Source organism: Sus scrofa, chromosome 2 (assembly GCF_000003025.6).
Source record: "Sus scrofa isolate TJ Tabasco breed Duroc chromosome 2, Sscrofa11.1, whole genome shotgun sequence".
Classification (NCBI taxonomy): domain Eukaryota; kingdom Metazoa; phylum Chordata; class Mammalia; order Artiodactyla; family Suidae; genus Sus; species Sus scrofa.
The window spans coordinates 125610484-125625839 of record NC_010444.4 but is presented as its reverse complement, the minus strand read 5'-3'; the positions used below and the strand labels follow the sequence as shown (position 1 = coordinate 125625839).

The following is a 15356-nucleotide window of genomic DNA, read 5'->3' as shown; positions in this document are numbered from 1 at the left end:
CTGCCTTACATAAGAACCTGATCCTTCAATCCTAGCTTCAGCAGACTCTGAGAGGTGCAAATGTTAGCTTTTCTATCCCTCAGTTCAGGAAGTCACACGAGGCGGGCCACATCCCCCACAAATCCCAAAACAAAATTCTAAGAAGCTTGAAACAAATGACCTCACTTACTCTTGGATTTGTAATAAATGTGGTTTCTGGATGCTTCAAATTTACAAAATGTTAATGAGCTACATTCTGAGTCTAAAATCCGCTTAAACACAATGTTTTTCCCAGCTAGCTTCCAGTGGGTTGGGACTGTATTACCTCTTGAACTTCCTTGTCTATGTGGTCAAAGCCTGAATTCTAAGCAAAACAAATTAACTTCTAGGGATTTGTGAACTGAAAGGTCCCATAAATATCCCTTTAAAGAATGTTTACATTTATTTAAAGAACTTTTGGGGTACAGTTTCATATATCTCCATGGGAGGGATAAGAAAATAGTTCAGATACTACAGGTATTTTACAGGAATATTATCTTCTTGAGTAGTCTTTTTATCTGTTTCTTAGAAAACATACTGATCATTTTATTTACATTAGCTGACAAAGAAGGAAAATCATATCCTGATTAGGTACAGTAATTTTCTAAAATAATGAATGTTAAAGTGACTTATGCGTAAGGGAAAACAAACTGGATAAGAGCATTCAAGCACACAGATGTCCCTATATAGCAGCAAGCCCACTGAAAACAGAGACACATATGTGCAAATTCTCAGATGAGACCTGTACAATCACATCTCATGGTTTAGTGTTTTTAATATATGGACAAATACCGAAGGAGAAAAATGTTATACTATTTGTTTATGTTAATGGTTTGAGGTTTAAAAGCGAAAAGAAGTTGTGTGAAGATAGGTTCAATGAACTGAAATAAAAAGGGAGAGGAAACTAAAGGTTTTATAATCATTTTCAAGACCTAATAAATGTGCAAAAGTGCATAACTATTCAAAATTTAAAATTTCCTTAATTGCTCATTGCATTGTGAACATTCCAATTAAAACTTTGCAGATAAAGAGTCTATTCACAAATGAGTATTTTTCTTTTCTTTTTTTTTTTTTGCTTTTTAGGGCTGCACCTGTGGCATATGGAGGTTACCAGACTAGAGGTCAAATCAGAGCTGCAGCTCCTGGCCACAGCCACAGCCACACCAACGCAGGATCCAAGTCACATCTGCAACCTACACCACAGCTCATGGCAATGCTGGATCCTTAACCCACTGAGCAAGGCTAGGGATCAAACCTGCGACCTCATAGACACTAGTCACATTAGTTAACTGCTGAGCCACGATGGGAACTCCATAAATGAGTATTTTTCAATTAACTTTTTCACTCAGGGTGTGCCATTTGCAATTTGTTTGCTTACATTTATATTCTAATTTTCTATAACTTTGGTCCACATATTACCAGTTTGTATAGAACGACAAGGAAATTCAATTTCAATTCAAATTTAGTGAAAGAAGAATGTCAAAATCCAGATCTGGACATCGTGGCTGGGAACTGTGTGTTCTGTGTTGCTTGGCTGAGCAGTGATGTAGTGGTCCTTTGGCCCCTATTTTGCCCTAGTTCCTCATACTTTGTGGTTGTTTCCAGTCCATGTGTGGTTTTAAATAATCAAAACCCCCTTTCTTAACATGACCTAAGGGTGGCCTTGGTACTTATATATCCCAAAGAGTATACTTTAATAAATGGTTTATTACTACGGTTTAAAAAAAAAAGATAGGAAGAGGCAAACAATCTGTTAAGAGAAAAGGGGAACCAATAGCAGGGGATAATGAAATTCAGTGTTCAATTTGAAGAAAACATGCACCGTGTGTTTCTTGGATCTGCTGAGAGAATCCATCGATAAATCTCTTCTCCCAACATATGGGCTTGAACCAACCTACCAACTTTCCAACAAATTAATGTCTCCACCCAGCTACTCATTCCAGAGTTATAGTTATTGAGTCAAATGCCTTGGCCATTCTAAGAAAATTCCACAAGTAACAATTACTGTACTTGGCAGGAAGCCTGGTAATACCCAGCTAGAACTTTATATTTTTGTTGATTTAAAAATACATTTTTAAAATATTTTTCAGATTTATTGCTACTTAGGAAAGTGCATTTTCAAAATATAAAGAAAGAACTAAAATAAGTAACTTAAGGTAATAAATACATAATGATATTCCAAATCAATATACTACTTAATTATAACCTAAATATAATTGACTCCCTATCCCCAAATGGCCTATTCTCAAACAGCAAACAAAAGCATTTGGAATATTTACTAAGTCTTGTACTGGGGGAAAAATTGCCTGAAAATGCATCGTGTGTTCTTAATACAAGCCATATGACTTAACTTTTTTTAAAATAGTTTTTTTGCTTCTCATCCCTTTACAATATTCAACTCAGTTACTTAACATGGTTCTCCCACTGTCACCCTTTCTCTCTCATCTTCCTCATTCTAGAGGAGGGAACCCTCTTACCAGTCCCTTACCAATAGCTCTAGCTGCCCATAGGGACTCTCCCTGCTGCATGCAGCCTCTGTCAAGTTTATTCTCACTCAGTGCTTTAATTGCTTTTCTCATAAGAATTACCTCATTCTGCATAGAAAGTGAGATTCATCCAGTAATTTTTTTTTTCTCCTTCAAAGAAAACAAAGAGGTGAGGGAGGCTATGGTTGCTTGCAAAACAATTCTATTTTTCTGTTGCCCTTTCTCCCATCACATCTTATGCACCACGACCAAGAGTAGAATGCCCTGTGTGTTGTACAACTCACCTCCACCATTCATCACACGCCAACAGGCTTTTCTCCTTCTTCACTCTGCTCAGACAGGCTTCCCCTTAGGCACTCTGGAAAGTGTATCATACTTAAGTATATCTAAGTTTCTCCTAGAAAATTGGAAAGGAAATGCATCGGCATTAGAATTTTAATGTCCATCAACCCTGGAAGGTAATGTTTTCATAGCATGAGGATGAAAGTAATTTCATAAAATTCTTTTTATTATATAGGCAGTTGACTACCTGTGTAATAGAAAGAATTATACCCCCGCACCAATAAAACAGAGGCAGTATGGAACCAAGCTGAGTAACCAGAGTTTGGGGAAATCAGTAGTGATCTAGAATAATTTTCCTTCATTCCTCAATAATATAAAATTTAGAGAGTTAGATAGCTGCAAAATCAGACTGGAGTTAAACAAAGTGGAGGGGGGGCACTCCCAAACCTGGTAGTCCTTTGGGCAAGATAGGGGCTCCTCAGGGTCAGAAACCTCACTTTAGAGCACCCCACTTCAAGAAGCTGAGTCAGTCCTGCCCATTCCTTCCTCCTCAAGTTTTCTGCAGATCTGAGGTTTAGGTTTATTCACCTGTAATTCTGCAGGGCAGCTGTGTTCATCAGTTGGTCCACCTCAACCCTGTTTAGCGTCACTAGCCACAAAAATTTGAGAGAATTCTGGAGCACAATAATAATGGTGAAGCCTATTTAAAGTTTCTCAAGTCTAAGATTAATCTATTCTTCATGATCAATTGTTCCCTCAGGTACTTGATCCAGATAATTCTGAGCCTGTATCATACTCTATTGCCCCCTAGAGGATGACTCATTTTAGTGGTTTTCTGTAGGAATGTAAAAGCAGAGTTTTCTCCCACTCATAGGTATGAAATTGATATATGAATTCCAAAAACTCCATCTTGCCATGCATTCATTCTAGAGCAGTCTATTATGGAAAGGGAAAAACTGTGTGGCTTTGAGTCACTAGACCTATAGACAATATTTTTCTGTCTCCAGGGAGGTCTACTAAAGCAGTTTTAAGTCATTTGCTAACCACACCTAAAATCCCATTTCTTGGGTTCCTAGCGAGACACCTCCTATGAATTTCTTAAATTCCTAGTGGCAAGTAGCCTGAATCAGTAAATCCAGAAACTGATTTCAAGTCTCTCAGTGGAAGCCATGTTCTGAGGACAGGAGGTTTTTGGAGGCAGAGTAGAGACATTAAACTAATAAGAATATGTCTTCTATAATTTTTTTTCTTTTAGGAATTATTGCCCCAAACTGAGAAAAATTCTAAGAAATTGAGAGTCTGTTGAGAATGGATTATGAATCAAGCTCATAGATAACCTGCAATAAATGCTGCATAAGTCTAGTCCTACTTTTAGAGCATGCAGCTTCCAAAGTTGACATTTTGCTTCAGTACTTCTCCACAACACTTCACTGGATTTTGCTATGATTCTTAAAACCACTGGCACTCGTTCTCAGACCATTTCTTCCTTTCCATCTATTCTGTCAATAATTTGGCAGATGGGATAAGTGTTTAATTCTAGCAACTATTATACACTAAGCTCAAAAACCACAAAATGTAGTCTGCAACATACAGCTCAAATAGGACTTAGACTCCATACCAGCCCAGCAGGTTGTCAATTCAATATACAACGGTCAATCGTTCTAACAGCAATTAATCAATTATTACTTAATTAATTAATTCTAAGTAATTAGAAACTTTATCTAGTTTCTAAGGAAAATGCCAAAATAGAGAGGACAGACGACATACCCAGTTTTCTTGAAAAAAAAATCTCTTCAGACATCACATTTACTCTCAATCTCTAGCCAATGTGAAATAAACGTTGAATATTTAAGAAGATACATTCCCATTCTTTTACAAAGTGCTATGGCATAGCTGCTCAGAAATTAAGTTGGAGTACCATCATGAAAGACACATCTTTTTGTTAAAGATGATTCAAAATAATGAGGTATATTTAACAGTAGTTTATTCAGAGGCCCCTTAGTATCACACACAAAAATGTACTATTTACTTTGAGAAATAAGCTGCTTGATAATACCCATTTGTTTGTAAGGAAATGAGTAAATTATGTCAATTTTTCTCACTAATTACTTCTTTATATATCTGATTATTATACAGAGTTATAGCATAGTAAAAATACATTGGTAAATAAAACAGTAATTTCTGTTTCTTTATTCTTTGCCCCTATAGTTTTAGGGGATGTTTTTCTTTTGTGAAAGCAAGACTTTGATGGAGACACTTAGAGAAAATCCTGTTTAATTGTGTATATAAGTGTTAATACAAGCAAAGTCTGCTGTAGTAACTTGTGAACTTCCTCTGTGGTTTGCTTGAAAGATCACTAAATGATCATCTATCATTTCTCATATGAAAATATCACCATTTGGATTGCAGCTGGAGCTGCTCTTTGCTGGGGCCTTGATATTTTCAAGAACAAGTCACAGGACTTTTAAGAGCTCCATTGCAATGTTCATGCATGCATTCTGCCACGTAAACCTTGAAATTAAGTGTTAGATCACCTTAAAGTATTTTTTATCCTCATCGTATTCACAATTCACCACGCTGTCATTGTTGAGATGCCTAAACACCATTCTCTACAAAAAGCAGGTCATAAAATAACTAGACTCCTAAGAAAATGGGAACAACTGCTCAGTTAAATACATACTCTATTTACAAATAATAATTTAAATGGGATAACTCTAAAACTATTTAGTCTACTGTAAAACTGTTGTGTTTACAATTAAGTTACCCTTACCCTTTTACCCTTTTAAAATTAAGAAATGAGTAGATCTTGGTACGTGTAAATGTGATGCACTGACTAAAGCCAGTTTGGTGTGGTCAAGTATTGGGCAAGATTCCCCATTCACCTCAGCCAAGACCTTGTCATTTTAGCGAGATTAAGGTTCCAATTGCCTCAGCCTAGGACCTCTCTGGAGCAGACACTCTGCTATTCTGGTTAAATTAAACCCATTTCTCTCCCAACTGAATAAATACTTAAGTTCCCATGCTGAGAGAGCTGAAGTGACTTTTCATTTGGCACACTGATTCTGGGAGTGTAATACATGTTTGTTGAAACCATGCTAAGTCAGGACAAAGTATTTTTATTTTTACTACTTATTAACATGTATCGAGAACAGATATTGTCCTTGGCCCACACACAATACATAAAGGAAGCCATCATTCCTACAGATAGAAATAAGTAACTTGGATAAATGCATCACTGGTGAAATTTATATCCTATGAAAACTATCAATCAATTGGGAAGCCAGATATTGAACACAGAATTACAGGTGAGGCCAATTTCACAAATAAGTGCACTATACTATGTATGTACAAAAAAAGAATTAGCTGACCTTGTCTTGGGGTTAAAGGAAAGTCTCCAGAAAGAAATGACATTTGAACTGAGACTTGAAGAATGAAATAAAGCTGGCTAACTAAAGAGGAGAGGAAACAGTGATTCATGAGAAAAAGACAGATGGGAGAGGGTAGGACAATTTGGTCTGGAAACTGCAATGAATAGTAGCAATGTAAAGGGGCTGAGGGGATGTGGGGGTGGCGGTGGCAGGGAACCTGCAGAAGTTGGCAAGAACAGAGTCCATTAGGCCATAGTAGGGATTTTCTACTTACCTTAAGGGCAGTTAGATTCTTCTGAATTGTTTTGATGACAGGAATGGCATGGTCATATGTGTGTTTGTGAAAATAATCACCCTGGCTGAAGTATGGAAGATGTGAGTGGTGGGCAGGGATGAATGTGGGGACATTGGTTAGGAAGCTATTGTCTGAGAGAGAGACAATTGGTGACTTTGTCAGGGGGTGTCTGAAGTGGAGATGGAGAGAAGCAGAAATGTTAAAGGAGGTTCAGTGGACCATATTTTAAAATGGATGGGTTATTGGGCTAAAGGACAGGGTGATCTGCAGGAAGACTTTCAGGATTTGGATTAGCCAGCTGGGTTTATGTTTACCAAGACAAAGAATGACAAAGGGGAGTTCCCATTGTGGCTCAGTGGTTAACGAATCTGACTAGGAACCATGAGGTTTCGGGTTCGAGCCCTGGCCTCACCCAGTGGTTAAGGACCCAGCGTTGCTGTGAGCTGTGGTGTCAGTCGCAGACGTGGCTCGGATCCTGTGTTGCTGTGGCTCTGGCGTAGGCCAGTGGCTACAGCTCCAATTGGACCCCTAGCCTGGGAACCTCCATGTGCCATGGGTGCAGCCCTAGAAAAAATGGAAAAAAAAAAAAAAAAAAAAAAAAGAAGAATGATAAAGGGAGTTCCTGTCATGGCACAGTGGGAACAAATCTGACTAGGAACCACGAGGTTTCGGGTTCAATCCCTGGCCTTGCTCAGTGGGTTAAAGATCTGGCGTTGCCATGAGTGTGGTATAGGTTGCAGATGCAGCTCAGATCCTTAGTTGCTGTGGCTGTGGCGTAGGCTGGCGGCTCTAGCTCCGATCAGATCCCTAGCCTGGGAACCTCCATATGCTGCAGGTGTGGCCCTAAAAAAGAACAAAAAAAAATAATAAAGAAAAAAACTGCTGCAGAAAAATAATCATGTTATTTAATATATTAGAAGTATTGGAATAAACATATAATCAACGCATTAACATTAATTTAAAAATTATTTCCTTTTTGTCTATGAGTGTATGACTTGCTCCTGACTTCTCTTATGCAACTCTTATTGATTCTGTAATGGATTAAATGTATTTAATAAATAAATAAAATATACCTTTTTTTTTTTTTTTTTTTCCCCAGGAGAAGGAAGGGTTTACTATTACTTATAGCAAGTAAGGACAACACCATGGATCTATTCCAAATCTATTCCAGTGTCTCCCCAAGTAGCAAAGCTGGGGAAGTTATAAGTGAAGGGTACATGTATATTCATGAAAGGGCTTGAGCAGAGGAAAACTCAGCATAGACTTGGGGCAAAGGTCGAGACAGTTCAAGCTTTAGCTGTTTGAAGTGAGGAGGGTATGTATCATCATTCCGTCCTCCACCTGGGTGGGGGCCTTAGTTCCTACAGAACTCAAAGACATGTATGATATTATTCTCTATATTCTTGTGGAGGAACTACAACTTTGTTTTTTAGCTAATTTATTATTTCTTGACTGCTTTTCCTTTGCTCCTGCATTCCCGTATTTCCTTTAAGATAATAAATTACCAAATCCTGTTCAAGGGCAAGCCCTTGTGGCCTGGCTTAGATCGCAAAATGGCTTAGGCCAGAAATGGCTTCTTTTATGTTAAGAAAACCATGTTTGGTTCTCTTTCTCCAGGGACCCCCTACCTTATCTACTTACATATTTGGTCTTTGTCCAGGGTTTCTGGCTCACAGTTCCCAAAACTTGGAATTTCCTCAGTAATGGGAGCATCTTTTGTCATATTTTGTCTCTTATCCTCAATTCCATTTCATTCCTATGGCTTATCCTTAGAGACATAAGGATGAATTGGATGTCCTGTTATTCATAACAAAAGCCTTTCCACAAAAGCTGGGTTATGTTAATTTTTGTAAAGTACCTAAGGATAGGTGCAGGTTGCCATGGGAACCAACAGGGAAATTAGAGGATTTGAAGTTTCAGTTCCTCCCTCCCACATCAGGGAGAGAGGACAAGGGCTGAAAGATCTTGAAAGGAAAAGGGTTGAAAGATCTTTATGTTTCTGTTTTATTATTTTTTTATTAATCACCATAATTAGTTGTGAAAACAAAATAAACACACTGCTGATCCAAAGAATTGTAAATAGTATACATATTATTTTAAGGCACCAGGTTTGGGGATGGTTTGTTGAATAGCAATAGTTAACTGATACATACTATATATATATTTTTTTTTTTGGTCATCTTTTTTGCCATTTCTTGGGCCGCTCCTGGGGCATATAGAGGTTCCCAGGATAGGGGTTGAATCGGAGCTGTAGCCACTGGCCTACGCCAGAGGCACAGCAACGTGGGATCTGAGCCGCGTCTGCAACCTACATCACAGCTCACGGTAACACCGGATCCTTAACCCACTGAGCAAGGGCAGGGATCGAACCTGCAACCTCATGGCTCCTAGTCGGATTCGTTAACCACTGCACCACGACGGGAACTCCTGATACATACTATTTTTTCATTACCTACTTTCTAAAATCATTCATATATAATCATCCCCTGTGATCATATAGAATCCTTTTCTTCTCCTATTTACATCCACCAGGTTTCTTTTGCAGTCTCTTATTATTATCCTCCTAAAATCTTTTGCTTTCCGTTTGTTTTTTTTTTTTTTTTTTTTTTTTTTTTTTTTTTTTTTTTGGCTGCACCCATGACATGTGAAAGTTCCCAGGCCAGGGATTGTACCCTTGCCACAGCAGCGACCTAAGCTTCTACAGTGACAATGCTGCATCCTTACTTAACCTGCTGTGGCAAGAGGGAACTCCTCTTCTCCTTACTCTTTATTTTTCTTTTTACGGCTGCACCTGAGGCATATAGAAGTTCCTGGGCTAACTAACGGTCGAATTGGAACTGTAGCTGCAGGCCTATGCTACAGCCACAGTAAAGCCAGATCCAAGATGCATCTGAAACGTACACCACAGCTTGTGGTAACACCAGATTCTTAACCCACTGATCAAGGCCAGGGATCAAAATCGCATCCTCACAGAAACTATGTCAGGTTCTTAACCCACTGAGCCACAACAGGAATTCCACCCTCCTTAAATCTTAATTAAAACAATTTTTAGCAGAATATAGAGTCAATTTATAAAATCACTTGTGTTTCTATAAACTAGCAACAAACAGCAAGAAAATTAAGTTTAAATATTTTCATTTGCAATCATCTCAAAACACATAAAATACTTATGATTAAATTTAACAAAAGAAATGTAAAGCTTCTACACCACCATTACAAACTGCTGAAAGAAATTAAACATCTGAATAAGTGCAGTGTATACCATTTTCATGGAATGCAAGACGCATATTGTTAAAGTGTAAACTGTCCCCAAACTGATCTAGAGATTCAATGCAGCTTCAATCAGAATTCCAGTAGTTTTTAAGGTAGAAATTGTCAGGCTGTTTCTAAAATGTATTGGAAAATGTATTGGAAATGTGAAGAACTTAAAACAGTCAAAATATTTTTGGAGGACTTTCACCTCCTGATTTCAAGACTTATTATAAAGTTACAATAAGCAAGACAGTGGACAGTGTGATAATGACATGGGAATAAGTGAACAGATCTGTGAAAAAAGAATAAGAAGTCGAGAAATAGATCTATACATATAGGCAAACTGATTTTTGTCTTGGAGAAATAATCTTTTCAACAAATTATGCTGAGTCAACTAGATATCCATGTGAAAGAAACACTCAACTCCTGTCCCATACTATACCCCAAAGTATTTTTGAATGGATCACAGACCTAAAAATAAAGCTAATATTATAAAGCTTCTAGAAGAAAACATGTAAGAAAATCTTGTCAATTTGGATTGGAAAATGATTTCTTAGGATGTAAAAGAAAAGCAAATTGATAAACTGGACTTTATCAAAATTACAAACTCCTCAATGTCAAAAGACATTAAGAAAATGAAAAGGTAAGTACATGGATGGAGAAAATATTTATAATATATATGCCTCACATAAGTCTTTTTTTTTTCAGAATATATAAAAAATCCTTAGACCCTAATAACAATATAAGAAAAAACTGGGTAAAAAATTGAATATATATTTCACAAATGTGTAGCACACCAAAAACAGTGCACATGAAAGAATACCTCAATTGACAGAAAACTGTAAACCAGCTATAAAGGAAAAAATAAAAATCATTATAAAATAAAAAATAAAATAAAATAAGAAAGAACACCTCAAAATCATAAGTCATTAAGGAAACGCAAATTAAAATAACAATGAAATACTACTTCATACCAATGGCTAAAACAATACAGACTGAATTATCATGGGTTGACAAAGATGTGGAACAAGAAGATCTCTAGATGTGGTTGATGTGAATGTAAAATAATACAACTACTTATAAAAGTATTTGATAGCTTCTTATAAAATTAAACATGCACCTAACTCAAAAGATGCAGCAATTCTACCCCTAAGTATTTACCAAAAATAAATGACAAACCCATAGAATGTCTTATAGATGAATATTCAAAGCAGCTTTATTCACCATAGTCCCAGTCTGGAAAACAAACAAATTAATCATAGTATGTCCACAGCATGAAACACTATTAATTATGAAAAACAAATGAACTACTGACTGAGCAACAGCATGGATGAGTCTTACAGACATGCTGAGCAAAAGAACAGACACTAAAGGATACCTGCTGTGTAATTCCTACGTATATGAAGTCCTAAAGCAAATAGAATAAATCTAGGTGAAAAAAAAATCAGAATTGTGGTTTCCCTGGGTAGGAGCAGAGTGGACTTATGGAGATGTCATGGAATGATGGGAATGGTCTATAATCTTGATTGTAATGCTGATTACAAAGGCATATACACTTGTTAAAACTCATCAAACTGTGTCTTTAGAAGTTGTGCATCTGATTTTATGTAAATTATATCTCAGTAAAGTTGATTTCTTTTTTAAAGAACCGTCCTGCCTGAAAGTAAAAAAATAGGAACTTTAAAAACTAAATAATGTCGCCTTTCTCATGTTTAGAGAAAACGCCTTTCCGCATGTTTATAAACAAATAGTCTTTGTTGACTTTTACATTGTAATGTCCAAGTACCAAACAGTAACTAACAACAGTTATCATCTACTTAGTGCCTAGTATAAGCTAGATTCTCTGCCATATACTTACAAACATTTCATCCTCACAACAATCCTGCAAGATAAGGGTTATTATTTTTATTTTTGGTTGAGAAACTTGAGACTCAGAATAGTTAATTCATCTGAGAACTCCCTGTTAGTAAAGAGTTAACAGTTATCCAAGGACTGCCTGTCTCCATCACTCAGTTAACTTGTATGTCACACTGATCCCAAAGCCATTTACCAATAGGCACTAGTCATTGCTAGTCTACTCGTTTAATTGGTCTAGTCACAATCTCCTTGTTACGTAAACTTCAGTGAGTCACTAAGCCAAATTTTCCAATAATTAAAACAAACGAAGAAAACGAAAGAGACTAATATTTAACTTCTTTCTATCTCACAAGGCAAGAGTAACATAGTGTTTATAACAGGATCAAACTGGAGTTCAAGATGTAGCTCTGCCAATTGTTAACTGAGCATGTTACTTACTCTAAGGTTCTGCTTTTTTTAATCCATAAAACAGAAGTATTAATAACTATCTCAGAGTTGTTATGAGGATAAAAAGAGGTAGTATATTTAGGCACTTTGCACTGTGCCAGTAACATAGCAAATGACAAGAAATAGAAATGCTTATTATTAATGAGAGGACAGGTATTGTCCTTTAAAGAGGGTGATGAAGTTGTTTGTTTTTCTTATTACTGCTTATTTCGTTATTGAAAAGGCCCTGAGTATTCAACTCAATTATGTGGGCATGAGGATTCCTTCGTCAAAGATCGTTTTGAGGTTTTATACATTCATTTAAGATTTTTACTTAATATTCATTTAATATTTTCATTTAATCGATCCATTTAATATTTTCAAATATGCCATTGTATTATAGGTTCTTGTGTTAATTATTGGCAAAAACTTACATAGACCACTGATAATAAAGTATGAAAGATATGTCGCTGGCAGAAAAGCCTGTCTTGTTCCCATAAATAGACCAAAATAGTGGTCAAACTGTTCAGTGCCATTACGTGACTTACTGGAGACAGAGTTCCCTCAGACTTCATGAGCCTCAATTTTTTTTTTTTTTATCTGCCATCTTCTGGAAAGATGGCTGTGATCCATGAAATAGTTGAAATGTAAGAAAAGAAAATATGTAGACACCAAAGAAACCCATGTTTACAACAATATACTAACTATATAACTAAATAACTAACTGGGCTTGCTGTAAAAGTCTCTCATAGATTCAGCAGTCATTATATAGATCTTTGATTCTTTGCTTAAGGTGCTGTATAATCAAGAAGAAGTGAGATGGCAAAATAAGCAATGTCTTAATAATAACAGAAAGAGAAAAAACAATGATTCTCAAAGTTGATTATGCAAGGATCAGCAAACTGGTGTTCACCTTTAGAGTCTCATCAAAATCCTTATTAACTCTGTCTCTACTCCAAATATCTATAACACCCTCAAATGTCCCGAGAGCTACTGTTTTACAGGAGAGAGAGAAAAAACAAAACTTCATATAATTTGCATTAGTTTCTTAGCAATCTGTGCTCCTGCTCCACTTGGGCTAAATGAAGGCAGTACACTTTGGGTTAAGTTAAAGCAGAAGGATGACAATCTAATGGTGAAATACAAACACAGTATGTGACAAGTACATGAGGGAGATGCCTTAGTTAAGCAAAGATGTTCTTCTGATCTCTATCCTACCATCTCAGAGGATCACACGCAGGTTATAGTAAATAATTTTTAGGGTTCTGAGACAGTGAGGCTGAATCCAGGAAAAGCTGAGAAGCAGCAAATAAGGCAGGACATGGACCAAGGAGCATACTTCATTGTATTAATTAAAAACAGGAATGACCCTAGACACCTCTTTGTCATTGGATAGTCCATCAGGTCCAATCAAATCACTTGGAATTCACTTGTAGGCAGTCTTGCCAATTGGCTGACCCTTTATTTTTTGTGGTCAACATAACCAAATTACTTTGAACTCTGATTATCTGAATTTCAAAGACCCATTCTCCTATCATAACTTCACCCCCTCTCATCTTCCTATTTTGTTACAGTGAGTAACATTATTTACTCAAGCATGTATGAATATGCATTAAAGACACTAGAAAGAAATATTTTTTGCATTCCCTAGGGTTAAGCTCCACTTTTCCATTCCCTAGGTGGCCCAAGGAGATGAGTAACCAAACAAGATATATTTAAAATTCATTATTTCTGGAATTCTTCTATTCAGTCTGTTTACAGATTTTTGTTATTATTATTATTTCAGTCTTGACACAGAGACAAGTGTGTACTGACTGTCTATTTTTTATATTTGGGTGACTACCTGGAAGTGGTATGTGGCAGAAGACAAGAATAAGAAGAGAACACATGCACATTGTTAGCTTCAAAACTAACAGACTCCTCTCCTCCATTTTACTCCAAGTAAAAAGACTTCTGGTTCATGCTGTTCCCCTTTCTAAATTGCCTTTAAAAATGTGCTCGGAGTCTTCATTTCCCTCTCAACACATCTCCCTCATGTTGGATATCATACCTATCTCTTTTCTCAATCATGTTTTACTTCCACATCTCTAACTTCCCACTTTCTTTGTTGATCTTATTTTCTGTGACATTTTCAAACTACATGGCACCAAAGCACATATGGGCATTAGTCTATCAATAAACAACTGTGTGAGCTTCCTGAGCCCCAAAGAATCTATGCTCAGTTCAGTCTGTCAACCATGGCATTAGTGTTCTGGCATTCTACCTAATTCTATTTTACATTTACATGAGTTATCCCCCAAATATAAATATAGTTTATAAATATTATAAGGCACTTATGATTACTTTCACTTCTTGATCAGTGAGGCAGACACTGCACTTTAAATTCTTCCTATCAATAGCCTAGAACCTTGAAAATAGCATCATTCCAGCTCTCTTCTATGCTATATACTGAAGAACTGTCTACACAAAGAAGGTCTCAAGGTCAAAGCAGAATCAGCTATGGGTCTTACTAAAGCTAAAGGCAAAGGTATCTTTTTTTTTTTTTCTTTTTAGGGCTGCACCTGTGGCATATGGAAGTTCCCAGGCTAGGGGTCTAATCAGAGCTGCAGCTGCCGGCCTACATCACAGCAATGCCAGATCTGAGCCATGTCTGCGACCTACACCACACATCATGGCAATGTCAGGTCCTTTACCCATTGAGTGAGGCCAGGGATCAAACCCTCATCCCCACGGACACTAGTTGGATTTGTAACCTGCTGAGCCACAACGGGAACTCCCAAGGCAAAGGTATCTTGATATAGCTGTAGTTATTACTATAATTATTAATGATTATTTCAGTGTTGAGTAGAAGGAACTATAGTTTTTCAGTACAGTAGTTTTGTCATTGAACAGAAGGCACAATGTGTGGCTAGGCTGTCTCTTGCAGGGTTTGCAAACATTTTCAATTGTCCCCAGTGTGCTAGCCACATGTTTGTTTTCAGCTGGCTGGGTTGTAAGGCAGAAGAGTTTAAAGAAAGTAGAAGAGAGAAAAAACCAACTAAGCATCTCATTAGGAAGTATGACAAAGGGTAATAATGTGCTCCCCCCTCTCCAAAGTAGTGTGTTTGAAAGAAAAGAAATAGTGTACACATTACTATTCTCATCAGTTATTTTACTCTGATAAAACATTAAGTTGGAGCAATTTCTTTTTTTTGACTTTTTGCCTTTTCTAGGGCCGCTCCTGCAGCATATGGAGGTTCCCAGGCTAGAAGTCTGATCGGAGCTGTCACCGCTGGCCTACACTAGAGCCACAGCAATGCGGGATCCAAGCCGCATCTGTGATCTACACCACAGCTCAGGGCAACGCCAGATCCTTAACCCACCGAGGAAGGC

The 15356-nt window shown here is 37.1% G+C and overlaps 1 protein-coding gene across 1 annotated transcript in view; it reads right to left on the bottom strand.

Annotated features, from left to right (window-relative positions):
• The window catches only part of LOC100525452 (zinc finger protein 474), a 136530-nt gene that overhangs the window by 93837 nt on the left and 27337 nt on the right, over positions 1 to 15356 (bottom strand). Inside the window, exon 4 of the mRNA XM_021084681.1 lies at positions 2789 to 2901. The gene's annotated coding sequence lies outside the window, so the exon portion shown is untranslated. The remainder of the gene's footprint in view (positions 1 to 2788; positions 2902 to 15356) is intronic.